Here is a 13,263-nt window from a genome sequence, read left to right on the forward strand (position 1 = left end):
AAAGATAAGAAAAAAAAGAGGGAAATGCAAAACATAGACTAGAACTCAGAAGAGCTTGTTTGGTCTGATAGAACTAGCTTTAATAAAGTTTGTAAGTTTTTTAAAGTATATATAAGTTTAATTTAAATAACTATTTTTTAGAGAGAGTGAATGGTGGGAATGGGAGAGGGAGAGATAATCTTAAGCAGGCTTTACACCAAGTGCAGAGCCCGACATGGGGCTCAGTCTCATGACCCTGAGATCATGATCTGAGCTGAAATCAAGAGTCAGATGCTTAACTGACTGAGCCACCCAGGTGCCCCAAGTTAAATGACATTTTTTTATGACAAAAATAATATATGATCCTTGCTGAAAACAGAAATGTATTAAGAAAAAAGTTTACTCATAATCAGATCATCTGAAGTTAACATTTTGATATATATAATTCTAGACAATGTTCTCTGAATGTTGATATTAGTTCTAATTAACAGAACTGGAATTATTTGGAAACACAATTATTAATGGCTATGTAATAATACATCATGTGTTGTAATTTCAACATCCTTAGGCATTTATTTCCCCAACTTTTGCTATTATAAATAATACTATGATAAATATCTTCTTTTGTAAAATTTTCTCTAGATGTACAAATGTTTCCTTAGAATAGGTTCTTAGAAGTTAAACATTTTAATTAATGGGTAGGAACATATTTAAGTTTCTCAGTACATTTGCCAAATTGCTTTTCAAAATGATCATCCCAATGTATCCTCCAATGAGCAGTGTGCACCAGTGACTACTTGGAGTATTATCTTGGATCATTCTTCTCTAATTTCATTGCCAAAATGCTATCTCAAGGCACCTGGGTGGTGCAGTCTATTGAGCCTCAGACTCCTGAATTTGGCTCAAGTCATGATCTCAACATTGTCAGATCAAGCCCTGCATCCAGCTCTCTGCTCAGTGCAGAGTCTCCTTGGGATTCTCTCTCCCTCTCCGTCTGTCCCTCCTGCTCATGCTCTCTCCCTCTCTCTCTAAAATAAATAAATAAATCTGTTAAAAATGCTATCTCATTAACTTACTCTTCTTTTTCAAATGTAATTTATCATTTCACATGTAAATATATTGACCATTCTTTTCTTTTGTTATTTGTTCATGACCATAGCCCATATCTTCTACTGAGCAGTTTTTTTTCATAGTTTTATTAGCATCTTTATATCAGTTCTCTACTATTTTTTTGCATTTACTTAATTAATATTAATTTTAATTTGTGGTAAATTTTCATTATTATCATTATACGGAAATTTGGAATTTTCATGCAGTCAAATCTATCTACCTTTTTTATTATTTTTTTCACATTGCTTTTATTCTTGTAAAACCTTCCTCATTTGGAGAACAAGTGAATATTTACCCATATATTCTCTTAACCAGTAAAACCAGTTTTATTAAGTGTAAAAATGCTTATTTGAAGGCTTATTTGTGGTCAGAATAATGTCGCTCACCATAGCTAAACTACTTATGAAATGAATATAGATATCATCTCAGGACTTAAGTGACATTACGCTTAAGATGAATATATATAGTACGTGAGGAAAAATAGTCAAATTCATGTCAAAGAAGAATGATAATTGTTGTAAAAGTAAAGGTGAAACTAGACCTTTTAGTGAGGTTCCACACTTCGGATTCATTGAAGGGAACAATTTTATATTATCCTTGTTTTCATTTGGTTAGCTTCATTTGCAACAGATGTTTAATAAGTATCCAAGTACACAGATACCATTGTATTATATTAGCAGCATTGTCTGATACTGATTGACTTTGCAAAGACCTTGCTTGCAACACAAGAAACATACTTCAAGATAATTGTAAAACCTACGACTGTAAATTTCTTAACAAATTCTATCCTAATAACCCTGGTTTCCATAATGAATACACAGACAAAAGAATATATAAAATCTTTATAAAATAAGAAAAAGAGAGGGATGGAGAGAGGAGGGGTGGTAAGAAGATAGCTGATAAAAGTCTAAAAATATTTCCACCCAAATTTATTCTTTGAAAAATTGAAAGTGATGTGTAAGTCTGTGCCCTCATAAAGAAGCCACATTACAAAAAAGCATTGGAAAGGCAGAGAGAAAAGCATAGGCTGTCAGGAAGTCACCAGTCTCTAATGACACCATTAGTGACAGTTGGTTTGCAAAAGGGTACCTTCAAGTAACCATTAATCAGAGAATAATGGGGACAGCAAAAGGCAACGCTTCTCAACTATTTAGCATATTATTAGCAATAGATTTTTGTCCTATATATACTATATACATGAATGGTATGCTGGACCACATGTTCTCAATAAATATATAATAGACTGTGGGAGACTATACTAATAGCCCCAATTTTTCATGTATCCTTGTATTCATGCCCTATGACAGAGCCCTATCACACTAACATTGAGCCTGACCATGTGACAGCTTTGGACAAAGGGATAGTAACAAAGTTGATGCAAGGAGAGGCTTGAAAAGGTACTTGTGTGGTACTAATTTCTTTTTTAGACTTTGTGACTATCAATCAGGAAAACATTTCTGGATGAAATGAGATCATGGAGCAGAACCAAGATGTCCTAGACAAAGTCATCCTAGACCAGTAGCCCTAGCCAACCTGTCTGCTGACTATAGGTGCATGAGCAAGCCCATCTTAGACCAGATGAGTTAGGCCCAGCTCATGAAAACCTCTCAGCTCACCCTAGACTCATGAGAAATAATAAATGGTGTTGTAAGTCACAAAGTTTTGGTTGACCTGTTCCACATTAATTGCTAACTGATACAATAATAAGACAGTAGGAGCCCAGAATATTAAAGGGCAAAACTTCCAGAGAGAAGCACGGAAGCAGGTTATGGTTAAGCCATCATGAGTACCTATGCAAAAAGCTACCATGAGTACCTATGCAACCTCCCCCCACCAACTGAAAATTTCAATACAGTGGGGAGGGTCTCAGAATCTTCTATCTTTCAGTACAGAAGCACAAATAACGTATGCTCAATTCAAAAGCTGATTTTCAACAGCAAATTTCTTGACCATGAGAAGCTTGAGGAGGAAACCAATAATTGCTTCAACCTGCAATGGGATGGTAGCTTTGACCCCTGTCTTCAAGGATTTTACAGAAACATCAGCTGGCACCAAATGGAGTGACACAGGATCTAGTATGTTCCCACAAACACTTTTATTTTGCTTCTGTTTTTAATGCAAGTTACTGAATTTAGTTATTAAGCACTCTCTGTGATTTGAATTAGGAATGCACTAGAGGTTTTCCATTTTGTTTTGCTTCAGTCTGTAAAGGGAGATGAGATTTCTGAAGCATCTTTCCTAATGAGCTTTGCTATAAAGTAACGTGAAATCATTTAGAGCAATGGTTTTGAACCAGAAGTATGTATCAAAATTATATATGACTTTAAAAATCACCCATGCTCCTAGGCCTTATCCCTGGTGTGGCAGATACAGTGTTCAGATTCCACTTCAAGGAAGGGCTTGCTGCTTAGCTATTGGAAGTGTGGTTGACAGCCTCAAACAGTCAATTCTTTCAGGGTCTGTTTCAACTGCAGAGACGCCTTTGACTCTAGGTCACACTCTTCTCAGGACAGCCTGTATCCAGTGACTATAAAGGAGGAGTATATAGCCATTTCAACTCAATATGGGGCACTGAATGGCAATGCTTACTTCAGGGCTTCCTGGTGTATTGGCTGAGGTTTGTCTGACCTACATTGCAGATGTACTTCTCCTTCTGCTTAATCCCATTTCCTACCCTTTCCCTTCACAGATATTAATCTTTAATAAACATCTTGCACTCAAAACTTCATTTTAGCACCTGCTTCTGTAAAACCCAACCTAACACATATGGAAAATTTCACTCAGTAGGTCTGGGATGAGCAGGGCCCAAGTATGTGCTGTTTGAAAAAACACCTTAGGTGATTCAGATACGCACTTTACTTTTAAAATGTCTGACTTAGAATGTTCCACAAGCCCTGAAGACTAAACATAGTATCTCAGGATTGCTATATAGTCCTAACACATAACTACTTGAGAGAACTTTTCTCTTTTTTTAAAGATTTTATTTATTTATTCATGATAGACACACACAGAGAGAGACAGAGACACAGGGAGAGGGAAAAGCAGGCTCCATACCGGGAGCTTGACGTGGGACTCGATCCTGGAACTCCAGGATCGTGCCCTGGGCCAAAGGCAGGCACTAAATTGCTGAGCCACCCAGGGGTCCCCTGAGAGAACTTTTCATACACACAGACTTTTAGATTCTGAAACCACTGAAAACACTTGATGTTATCCAACCTATAGCTCCAAGAAATAATACAAACTGTTTAATCATTTAATTTTGGGGCTAAAGATATACACAGAAACCCAACCCACTTATTTTGCAAAAGAGGAAACTGAGTCTCCCATAAGGAATAATGGTAGCACAAGGGCCAAATCCCAGGCCTCTTGGCTTTTGATCCATCATAGGAAGTCTAAAAGTTCACTTTCAAATGTTACTTTTAATGTCCTTCTATTACTATTTCTCTCATCAACCTTATTAACTTCACTAAAATCAATTAATTTGAGATTTATCTCCTTTCATTTGTCTTTCTATTCAGAAGTAGAGGTGCTAAGAAATGTAAAATGGTAAAGATGAGCTTCTTCTAGTGACAAGAAGGAGGGGCAACAACAGAACTTAGCATTTATGTGCAACCATAAGTTACACAGAGATCTAGGAGAAAAGGGTTCTAGACAGAGGAAACAACATTCCTAAGGCCGTGAGGCAGGACTAAGTTTTGTATGTTTGAGGAAAAATAAGAAGTTCATGTGACTTGAGCAAGGTAAAAGAGGCAGAAAATTAAAGGAGATGATAAGAGAAAGATTATCAGGCCCTGTACTATAGTTATTTGGGTTCAATTCTCTCTCCCATAAGCAATTACTTGCAAGATCTTTGATAACCACATAGTTTTCTGGAAAGAGATTTCTAATTTCCAGTAATGGGAGACTTGGTTATTCTCACCAACCCGCCAGAAGAAAACAATGAAAAATATTCAGTGAAGATTTTTAAAAATCTCTTAAAAAGCAAAAAGAGCTGGGATGCCTGGGTGGCTCAGTGGTTGAGCTTCTGCTTTAGCTCAGGTTGTGATCCCAGGATCCTGGAATTGAGTCCTGAATTGGGCTCTCCACAGGGAGCCTGCTACTCCCTCTGCCTGTATCTCTGCCTCTCTTTGTGTGTCTCTCATGAATAAATAAATACTAAAAAAAAAAAAAGCAAAAAGAGCTGACAAAAAGAAAATAAATCAGGAATTCAAACAGTTAAGTAAGCAAAGAAGTCAATTTTACCCTTGGGGCATTTACTCTTAATATATAAATGTTTATTCTGATGGTCTCACAGGACTAGGGGCATAGAGACCAAAGCCCAAGGCCCATAGAAGACAGGAAGTGTATTATGAGACTCTCCTCACAAAAAGCTATGACCTCAAAGAGCTGCACCCTCAAGGAAGGAATATGTGGTCTTTCAGCCTAAAATCATGTCATTTTTGTGGTCCAGGGAACTTAAAAACTGAACTTGGATTAAGGTGAACCTAGAGTGCTAGTAACTCCAGGCAGCTGGTGAAAACAGATGCAAAAGTTCTTTCCAAAGGAAGGTACTTTCATTCTATGATTTAAGTTATTCTTACAGATAATTTTAGTTACAATGACCAGCAAATATTCAGGGGAAACCAGGCACACAAGGGGAAAAGTACACATAAGCAAACCCCAGCAGAATCAATAAACAATAGAAATAGGCCCATAATAACTTTATATGTTGGAATTATCAAATATAGTCTATAAATAAACCATGTTTAACATAAAAATTAACAATATTTGACAAAGAAACAACTATGTTTCCATCTTTCTAGTCCCAACAATTATCAGTATTTTGTGCATAAGAGGCATTAAATGAATGGTTGTGGATTTAACTCAATAAACATCTAACCCTTTCCATGATATCAACCACTACACATTTTCATTCATTCTTATCCAAAAAGCATGATTGCTTATTCATGGACCACCATACAATAGTACACATTATGCATAAAGGGTGTTTACTCTCAAAAATTTTCACATCTAGTGGGGAAGACATATGCACAGACAGTCAAATATAATCTGGTAAGATTAGTACTCCCTCAAGGACTACAATAGGAGTAGATAATTAAATGTACTCACAAGACTCCAAGAGTCAGTCTTCCCAGTGCAGCTCCCCAGGGTCCTTCTTATTCATCCAAAGATACAAAAGTTAGTACTATAAATCTTTGCAAACAGAGAACTCCCTAAAAGTTTCCAGCAAATTCTTCTATGACCCTCTGGTCACATAACCACACCAGACTCTCTAACTGGTTATACCAGGTGTAAGGCATGAATAAATAGTCCCTAGATCAGGAACAAGACAAGGATGCTCACTCTCACCACTCATATTCATCATGGTACTAGAAGTTCTGGCAAGAGCAACCAGGCAAGGAAAAGAAACAAAAGGGATCAGAATCAAAAAGGAAGGAATAAAACTGTCTCCATTTGCAGATGACGACTTAAACCCTAAAGCTCCACCAAAAACTGTTAAGATTTGATTTTAAAAAATTCATTAAAGTTGCAGCATACAAATTCATCATTAAAAAGTCAGTAGTATTTCTACATCCTAGCAATGAATTATCTGAAAAAAGAAATAAAGAAAACAATGCCACTTATACTAGCATCGAAAACAATAAAATACTGACTTCCAGGTAAGATGGTGGTCTAGGAGGACCCTAAGCTCATCTTGTCCCATGTATACAACTAGATAACCCATCAATAACCCAGATAACCCAGAAAACAACCAGAAGACTGACTGAACAAACTCCACAGCTAAATAGAGAGAAGAGGCCACATCAAGAGGGCAAAGATGTGGTCAGGAACTAAAGGCATCCATGGGACTCTCCGCAAGAGGGAGGGATGCTGTGGGCACAAAGAGGGAAGAGAAACAGATTTTCACACCAGCATGCCCACATGGGGAAGACAAATCCCCATAACATTTGGGTTTGAAAATCAGCAGGGCCTAATTTCATAAGTCATAAAACATGGAACTTTAATATACACCAAGCTCTTGGGAGAGCCAGGAGGGTGAGAGGAAATTGAGTCCCTACCCTTAAAGAGATAGCACAAAAAAAGAGACCTACAGAGATACAGCATAGAAGCAGCAGTTTGAAAACCACCTGAGATACATGAGAGGGAGATTTATTACAAATCACAGAGAGTGTGCTGGAGGGACAAGTATCCTTGGTAGACTTCTCCAGAACAAAGGAGCTGGTGGGAGCATTTCTCTCTCCTGCCCCCCCTCCAGCTTAGATACACCTGCAGGAACTACTACTGTGCCAACACTCACTACCTAACTTACTAACAGTGCACCCTGCCCCCATTTTCCTGCCACCACACCCCCTCCAGCTAGGCTTCAGCTCCACGTCCCCTCCCACACCAAACTTGTGCAAACCTTGCTATGACCTGGCATCCCATCCCTGTGCACTTCTATTAATCAGCTCCCCTCCAACCTAGCCTGCCTTGGTCCCTGGTACTACAGGTCTCCTGCTGCCAGCACACATCATACTGGCACAATGTACTCTACTCTTGTGTTCTCCTACTCTACTCTTGTGTTCTCCTACAGTTTGGTTCTACTGAACTTCTGGCAAACACCTGGTGTGACTCAACTTAAGCCCCAGAATGACCCACTAACAAAATAGGGACTAAACACTGCCCACAACAGGCAAAGAGGGCCATGACTAGATTGCATGCAGATGACTAGATTGAAGGAAAAAGTGGCTCAGCCACAGTAGTAGGGTGCACACAACACACATAGGAGACACTCCTGAAATGCTAGGTTCTGGTAAACAGGGGATATTGCACACAGAGCACTATAAGAACTCTTTTTCATAAGGCCACTGCTTTCAGGAGCAGGAGATGTAGGTGACTTTCCTAAAATACAGAAACAGAAACAGAGTCAGAAAAAACTGAGGAGACAGAGGAATATGTCCCAAATGAAAGAACAAGATAAAATCATGGCAAGAGAGCTAAACAAAATGGATGGAAGAAGTAATATGCCTTATAGAGTATTTAAAGTAATGGCTATAAAGATACTCACAGGGATTGAGAAAAGAGTGGAGAACTTCAGTGAGACTCTCACAATGATATAGAAAAGATGAAAAGGAATCAATCAAACATGAACTCAATACTGAATTTAAAAATATACTAGATGAAGTAAATAGTAGACTAGAAGAAGCAGAATAAAGGATCAGCAAACTGGAGGACAGAGCAATGGAAAATAATCAAGCTGAACAGGAGAGAGAAAAAATAAAAAATGCAAAGAGACTTAGGTAACTCAGTGACACCATCAAGCATAATAACATTTGCATTTCAGATTGTAGAAGGATAAGAGAGAAAAAAATAGGCAAAGAATTTATTTGAAGAAATAATAGCTAAAAACTTCCTGAATCTGTGGAAGGAAACAGAAATCCAGATCCAGGAGGCAGAGAGAGCTCTCAACAAAATCAAACCAAGGATGTCCAAGGCACATAGTAATTAAAATTGCAAAAAGTAGTGATAAAGAGAGAATTTTAAAAGCAGCAAGAGAAAGAAAAGAGTTACATACAAGAGAAACCTATCAGCTGATCTTCAGTAGAAACTTTGCTTGCCAAAAGAAAGTGGCATGATATAATCAAGGCACGGAAAGGAAAAAATCTGCAGCTAAGAATATCTAGCAAGGCTATCACTCAGAATAGAAGGAGGGAGAAAGCATTTCTCAGACAGAAGTTAAAGGATTAATGACCACTAAACCAGTACTACAAGAAATGATAAAAGCAGACTCTGAGTGGAAAGAAAAGACAATAGAAATAAGAAAAGTAGGAAACACAAAAGCAGTAAAAATAAATATACCTATAAAGTCAATCAAGAAACTCATAATATAAAAGGATGTAAAGTATAACACCATATACCTAAAATGTGGGAGAAGAGGAGTAAAAAATGGGTTAAAACATAAGTAACCATCACCTAAATAAGATGACTAGATGCAAATGATGTTATATACAAATCAAACAGTAACCACAAATTAAAAACCAGTAATAGATGTACAAACAATAAAGAGAAAGGAATCCAAGTAACTCATAAAAAGCCAACAAACCATGAGAAAAGAAAACAAGGGAAGGAAAGAACAGAACTACAAAAACTACAAAAACAGCCAGAAAACAAGTTTTAAAAATGGCAGTAAGTACATACCTATCAAGAATTACTTTGGATGTAAGGCAACCCACAGAATGGGAGAAGATATTTGCAAATGACACATCAAATAAAGGGCTAGTATCCAAGATCTATATAAAGAACTTATCAAACTGAACGCTCAAAACAAACAAAACAAAACAATCCAGTCAAATGGGCAGAAGACCTGAACAAACATTTCTCCAAAGATATATACAACAAGCACATGAAAAAAATGTTCCACATCACTTGTCATCAGGGAAATACAAATCAAACCACAATGAGATACCACTTTATACCAGTGAGAATGGCTAAAATTAACAAGACAGGAAGCAACAAATGTTTGTGAGGATGTGGAGAAAGGGGAACTCTCTTACACTGTTGGTAGGAATGCAAGCTGGTACAGCCATTCTGGAAAACAGTGTGGAGGCTCCTCAAGAAGTTAAAAATAGAGCTACCCTACAATCCAGCAATTGTGCTATTGGGTAATTACCCTAAAGATACAAATGCAGTGAAAGGATGGGACATTGCACTCCAATGTTCATAGCAGCTATGTCCACAATAGCCAAACTGTGGAAGGAGCTAAGATGTCCATCAACAGATGAATGGTTAAAGATGTGGTATATATATGCAATGGAATATTACTCAGCCATCAGAAAGGATGAACATCTACCATTTACATCAATGAGGATGGAACTGGAGAGTATCATGCTGAGTGAAATATGTCAATCAGAGAAAGACAATTAACATATGGTTTCACTCATATGTGGGATATAAGAAATAGTGAAAGGGATCATAAGAGAAGGGGGGAAACTGTGGGGAAAAATTAGAGAGGAAGACAAACCGTGAGAGATCCCTAACTCTAGGAAACAAACAAATGGTTGCAGAAGGGGAAGTGGGTGGGGGGATAGGGTAACTGGATGATGGGCACTAAGGAGGGCACATAATGAGATGAGCATGGGCTATTATTCTATATGTTGGCATTGAATTTAAATTTTAAAAATGAGAAAAAAATTACTTTAGATGTAAATGGATGAAATGGTCTAATCAAAAGACATCAGGTGACAGAATGACTTAAAAAAGCAAGACTCATCCATGTGCTGCTTACAAGAGACTCATTTCAGACCTAAAGACACGTGCATATTGAAAGTAAAGGGATAGAGAAGCATTTATCATGCAAATGGAAGTGAAAATAAAGCAGGGGTAGCAATACTTATATTCAACAAAATAGATTTTACTGATTTTTTTAAAAAAATTATTTATTTGAGAGAGAGAAAGTAGGTACAAGGTAGGGGATGAGCAGTGGGAGAGAATCTTCAAGCAGACTCCCAGCTGACCTCAGAGCCAATGCAGGGCTCCATCCCATGACCCATAAGATCATGAAGTGAGCTGAAACCAAGAGTTAGATGCTTAACTGACTGAACAACCCAGGTGCCCCCAATAAAATTGACTTTAAAGACTATAACGAGAGACAAAGAAGGACACAATAATCATAAAGGCAAAAAACCAAGAAGATGTAACAACTTATTTATGTACTCAGCATGGGAGCACCCAAATATATAAAGCAGCTATTAACAAACATAAAGGAGGGCACCTGGGTGGCTTATGCAGCATCCAACTCTTAATTTTGGATCAGGTCAGGATCTCAGAGTCAGGGGGTTAAAGCCCCACTTCAGGCTCCTTCTTCATCAGGGAGTCTGCTGGAGATTCTCTCTCTTTCTGCCTTTCACCCACCCCTACTATCATGCACTCTCTCTCTCTCTAAAATAAATAAATAAATAAATAAATAAATAAATAAATAAATAAATATTTAAAACAAAACATAAAGGAGCAATCAATAGTGATACAATAATTATAGATGACTTTAACACCCCACTTAAATCAATAGATGGATTATCCAAATAGAAAGTCAACCAGGTAACAGTGGCTTTGAATGACACATTGGACCAGATGGCACTAACAGATATATTCAGAATATTCCATCCTAAAACAGCAGAATACACATTTTTTTTCAAGTGCACATGAAACATTCTGCAGAACAGATCACATGTTAAGCCACAGAATGAGTGTCAAAAGATTCAAATAGACTGGAATCATACCATGCATCTTTTTAAATCTATGAAAGTAGAAATCAACCACAAGAAAAAAATCTGGAAGCACAAATACATGGAGGTTAACTAACATGCTACTAAATAACGACAGAGTCAACTAAGAAACCAAGAAGAAATTAAAAAATACATGGAGACAAATGAAAATGAAAACACAATGGTCCAAAATCTTCAGAATGCAGCAAAAGCTGTTTTCAGAGGAAAGTTTATAGCAATACAGGCCTACATAAAGGACAAGAAAAATCTCAAAGAAACAACTTAATCTTATACCTAAAGGAGCTAGAAAAAGAACAATCAAAACCACAAATCAGTAAGAAGAAGGAAACAATAAAGATGACAGTAGGAAAAAAATGGAATAGAAACTAAAAAAAAACAATAGAATAGATCAAAGAAACCAGGAACTGGATCATTGAGAAGATAAAAAAAAAAAAACCCTGATAAACCTTTAGGTAGACTCAAATTCATCAAAGAGAGAGGAAGAGAGAGAGAGGACTCAAATAAGTAAAATCAGAAATGAAAGAGGAGAAATAACAACTGATACCACAGAAATACAATGGATAGTAAGAGAATATTAGGAAAATTATATGCCAAAAAACTGGACAATCTATAAGAAGTGGATAAATTCCTAGAAACACATAATCTCCCAAAATTGAATCAGGAAGACAGAAATTTCGAACATATCAACTACCAGTAATGAAATTGAATCAGGAATCAAAAAACTCCCAAAAAACAGAAGTCCAGGACCACACAGTTTCATAGGTGAATTCTACCAAACATTTAAAGAAGACTTTATACCAATTTTTTTCAAACTATTTCAAAAGATGAAGAGGAAGGAAAACTTCCGAATTAATTCTATGAGGCCAGCATTACGCTGATGCCAAAAGCAGATAAAGACAATACAAAAAAGAGAACCATAAATGAATATCTCTGATGAACACAGATGCAAAAATCCTCAGTAATAATTAGCAAAAATCATTCACCACAATCAAGTGGGATTTATTCCTGGGATGCAAGGGTGGTTCAATATTTGCAAATAAATCAATGTGATATATCACATCAAAAAGAGAAAGGATAAAAACCATAGGATCATTTCAATAAACTCAAAAAAAAAGCATTTGACAAAGGACATCATCCATTCCTGATAAAAACCCTCAACAAAGTAGGTTTAGAGGTAACATACTTAAACATAATAAAGGCCTTATATAAAAAACCCACAGCTAACATCATTCTTAATGGGGAAAAACTGAGAGCTTTCCCCTAAGGTCAGGAACAAGATAAGGATATTCACTCTCACCACTTTTATTCAACATAGCACCGGAAGTCTTAGCCACAGTAATCAGACAACAAAAAGCAATAAAAAAGCATCCAAATTGGTAAGGAAGAAGTACAATCTTCACTACTTGTAGATGAGATGATATTATATATAGAAAACCCTAAAGACTCCACAAGAAAAAACTACTCAAACTGATAAATGAATTCAGAAAGATTGGAGAATACAAAACCAATGTATGGAAATCTGTTGCATTTCTACACACTAATAATAAAGCAGCAGAAATAGAAATTGGAAACAATTCCATTTACAATTGTACCAAAAATAATAAAATACTAGTGAGTAAACTTAACCAAGCAGGTGAAAGTCCCATACTCTGAAGATATTAAAACACTGATGAAAGAAACTAAAGACTACATAAACAAATGGAAAGATACTCCATGCTCATGAATTAAAAGAAGAAATGTTGTTAAAAATGTCCATACTGCCCAAAGCAATCTACAGATTTAATGCAATCCCTACCAAAATACCAACAGCATTTTTCACAGAACTAAAACAAATCATACTAAAATTGGTATGGAATCATAAAAGAACTCAAATAGCCAAAGCAATCTTGAAAAGGGAAAACAAAACTTGAGG

The sequence above is a fragment of the Nyctereutes procyonoides genome, unplaced genomic scaffold (genome assembly GCF_905146905.1).
Source record: "Nyctereutes procyonoides isolate TBG_1078 unplaced genomic scaffold, NYPRO_anot_genome, whole genome shotgun sequence".
In the NCBI taxonomy this organism is placed as follows: Eukaryota; Metazoa; Chordata; class Mammalia; order Carnivora; family Canidae; genus Nyctereutes; species Nyctereutes procyonoides.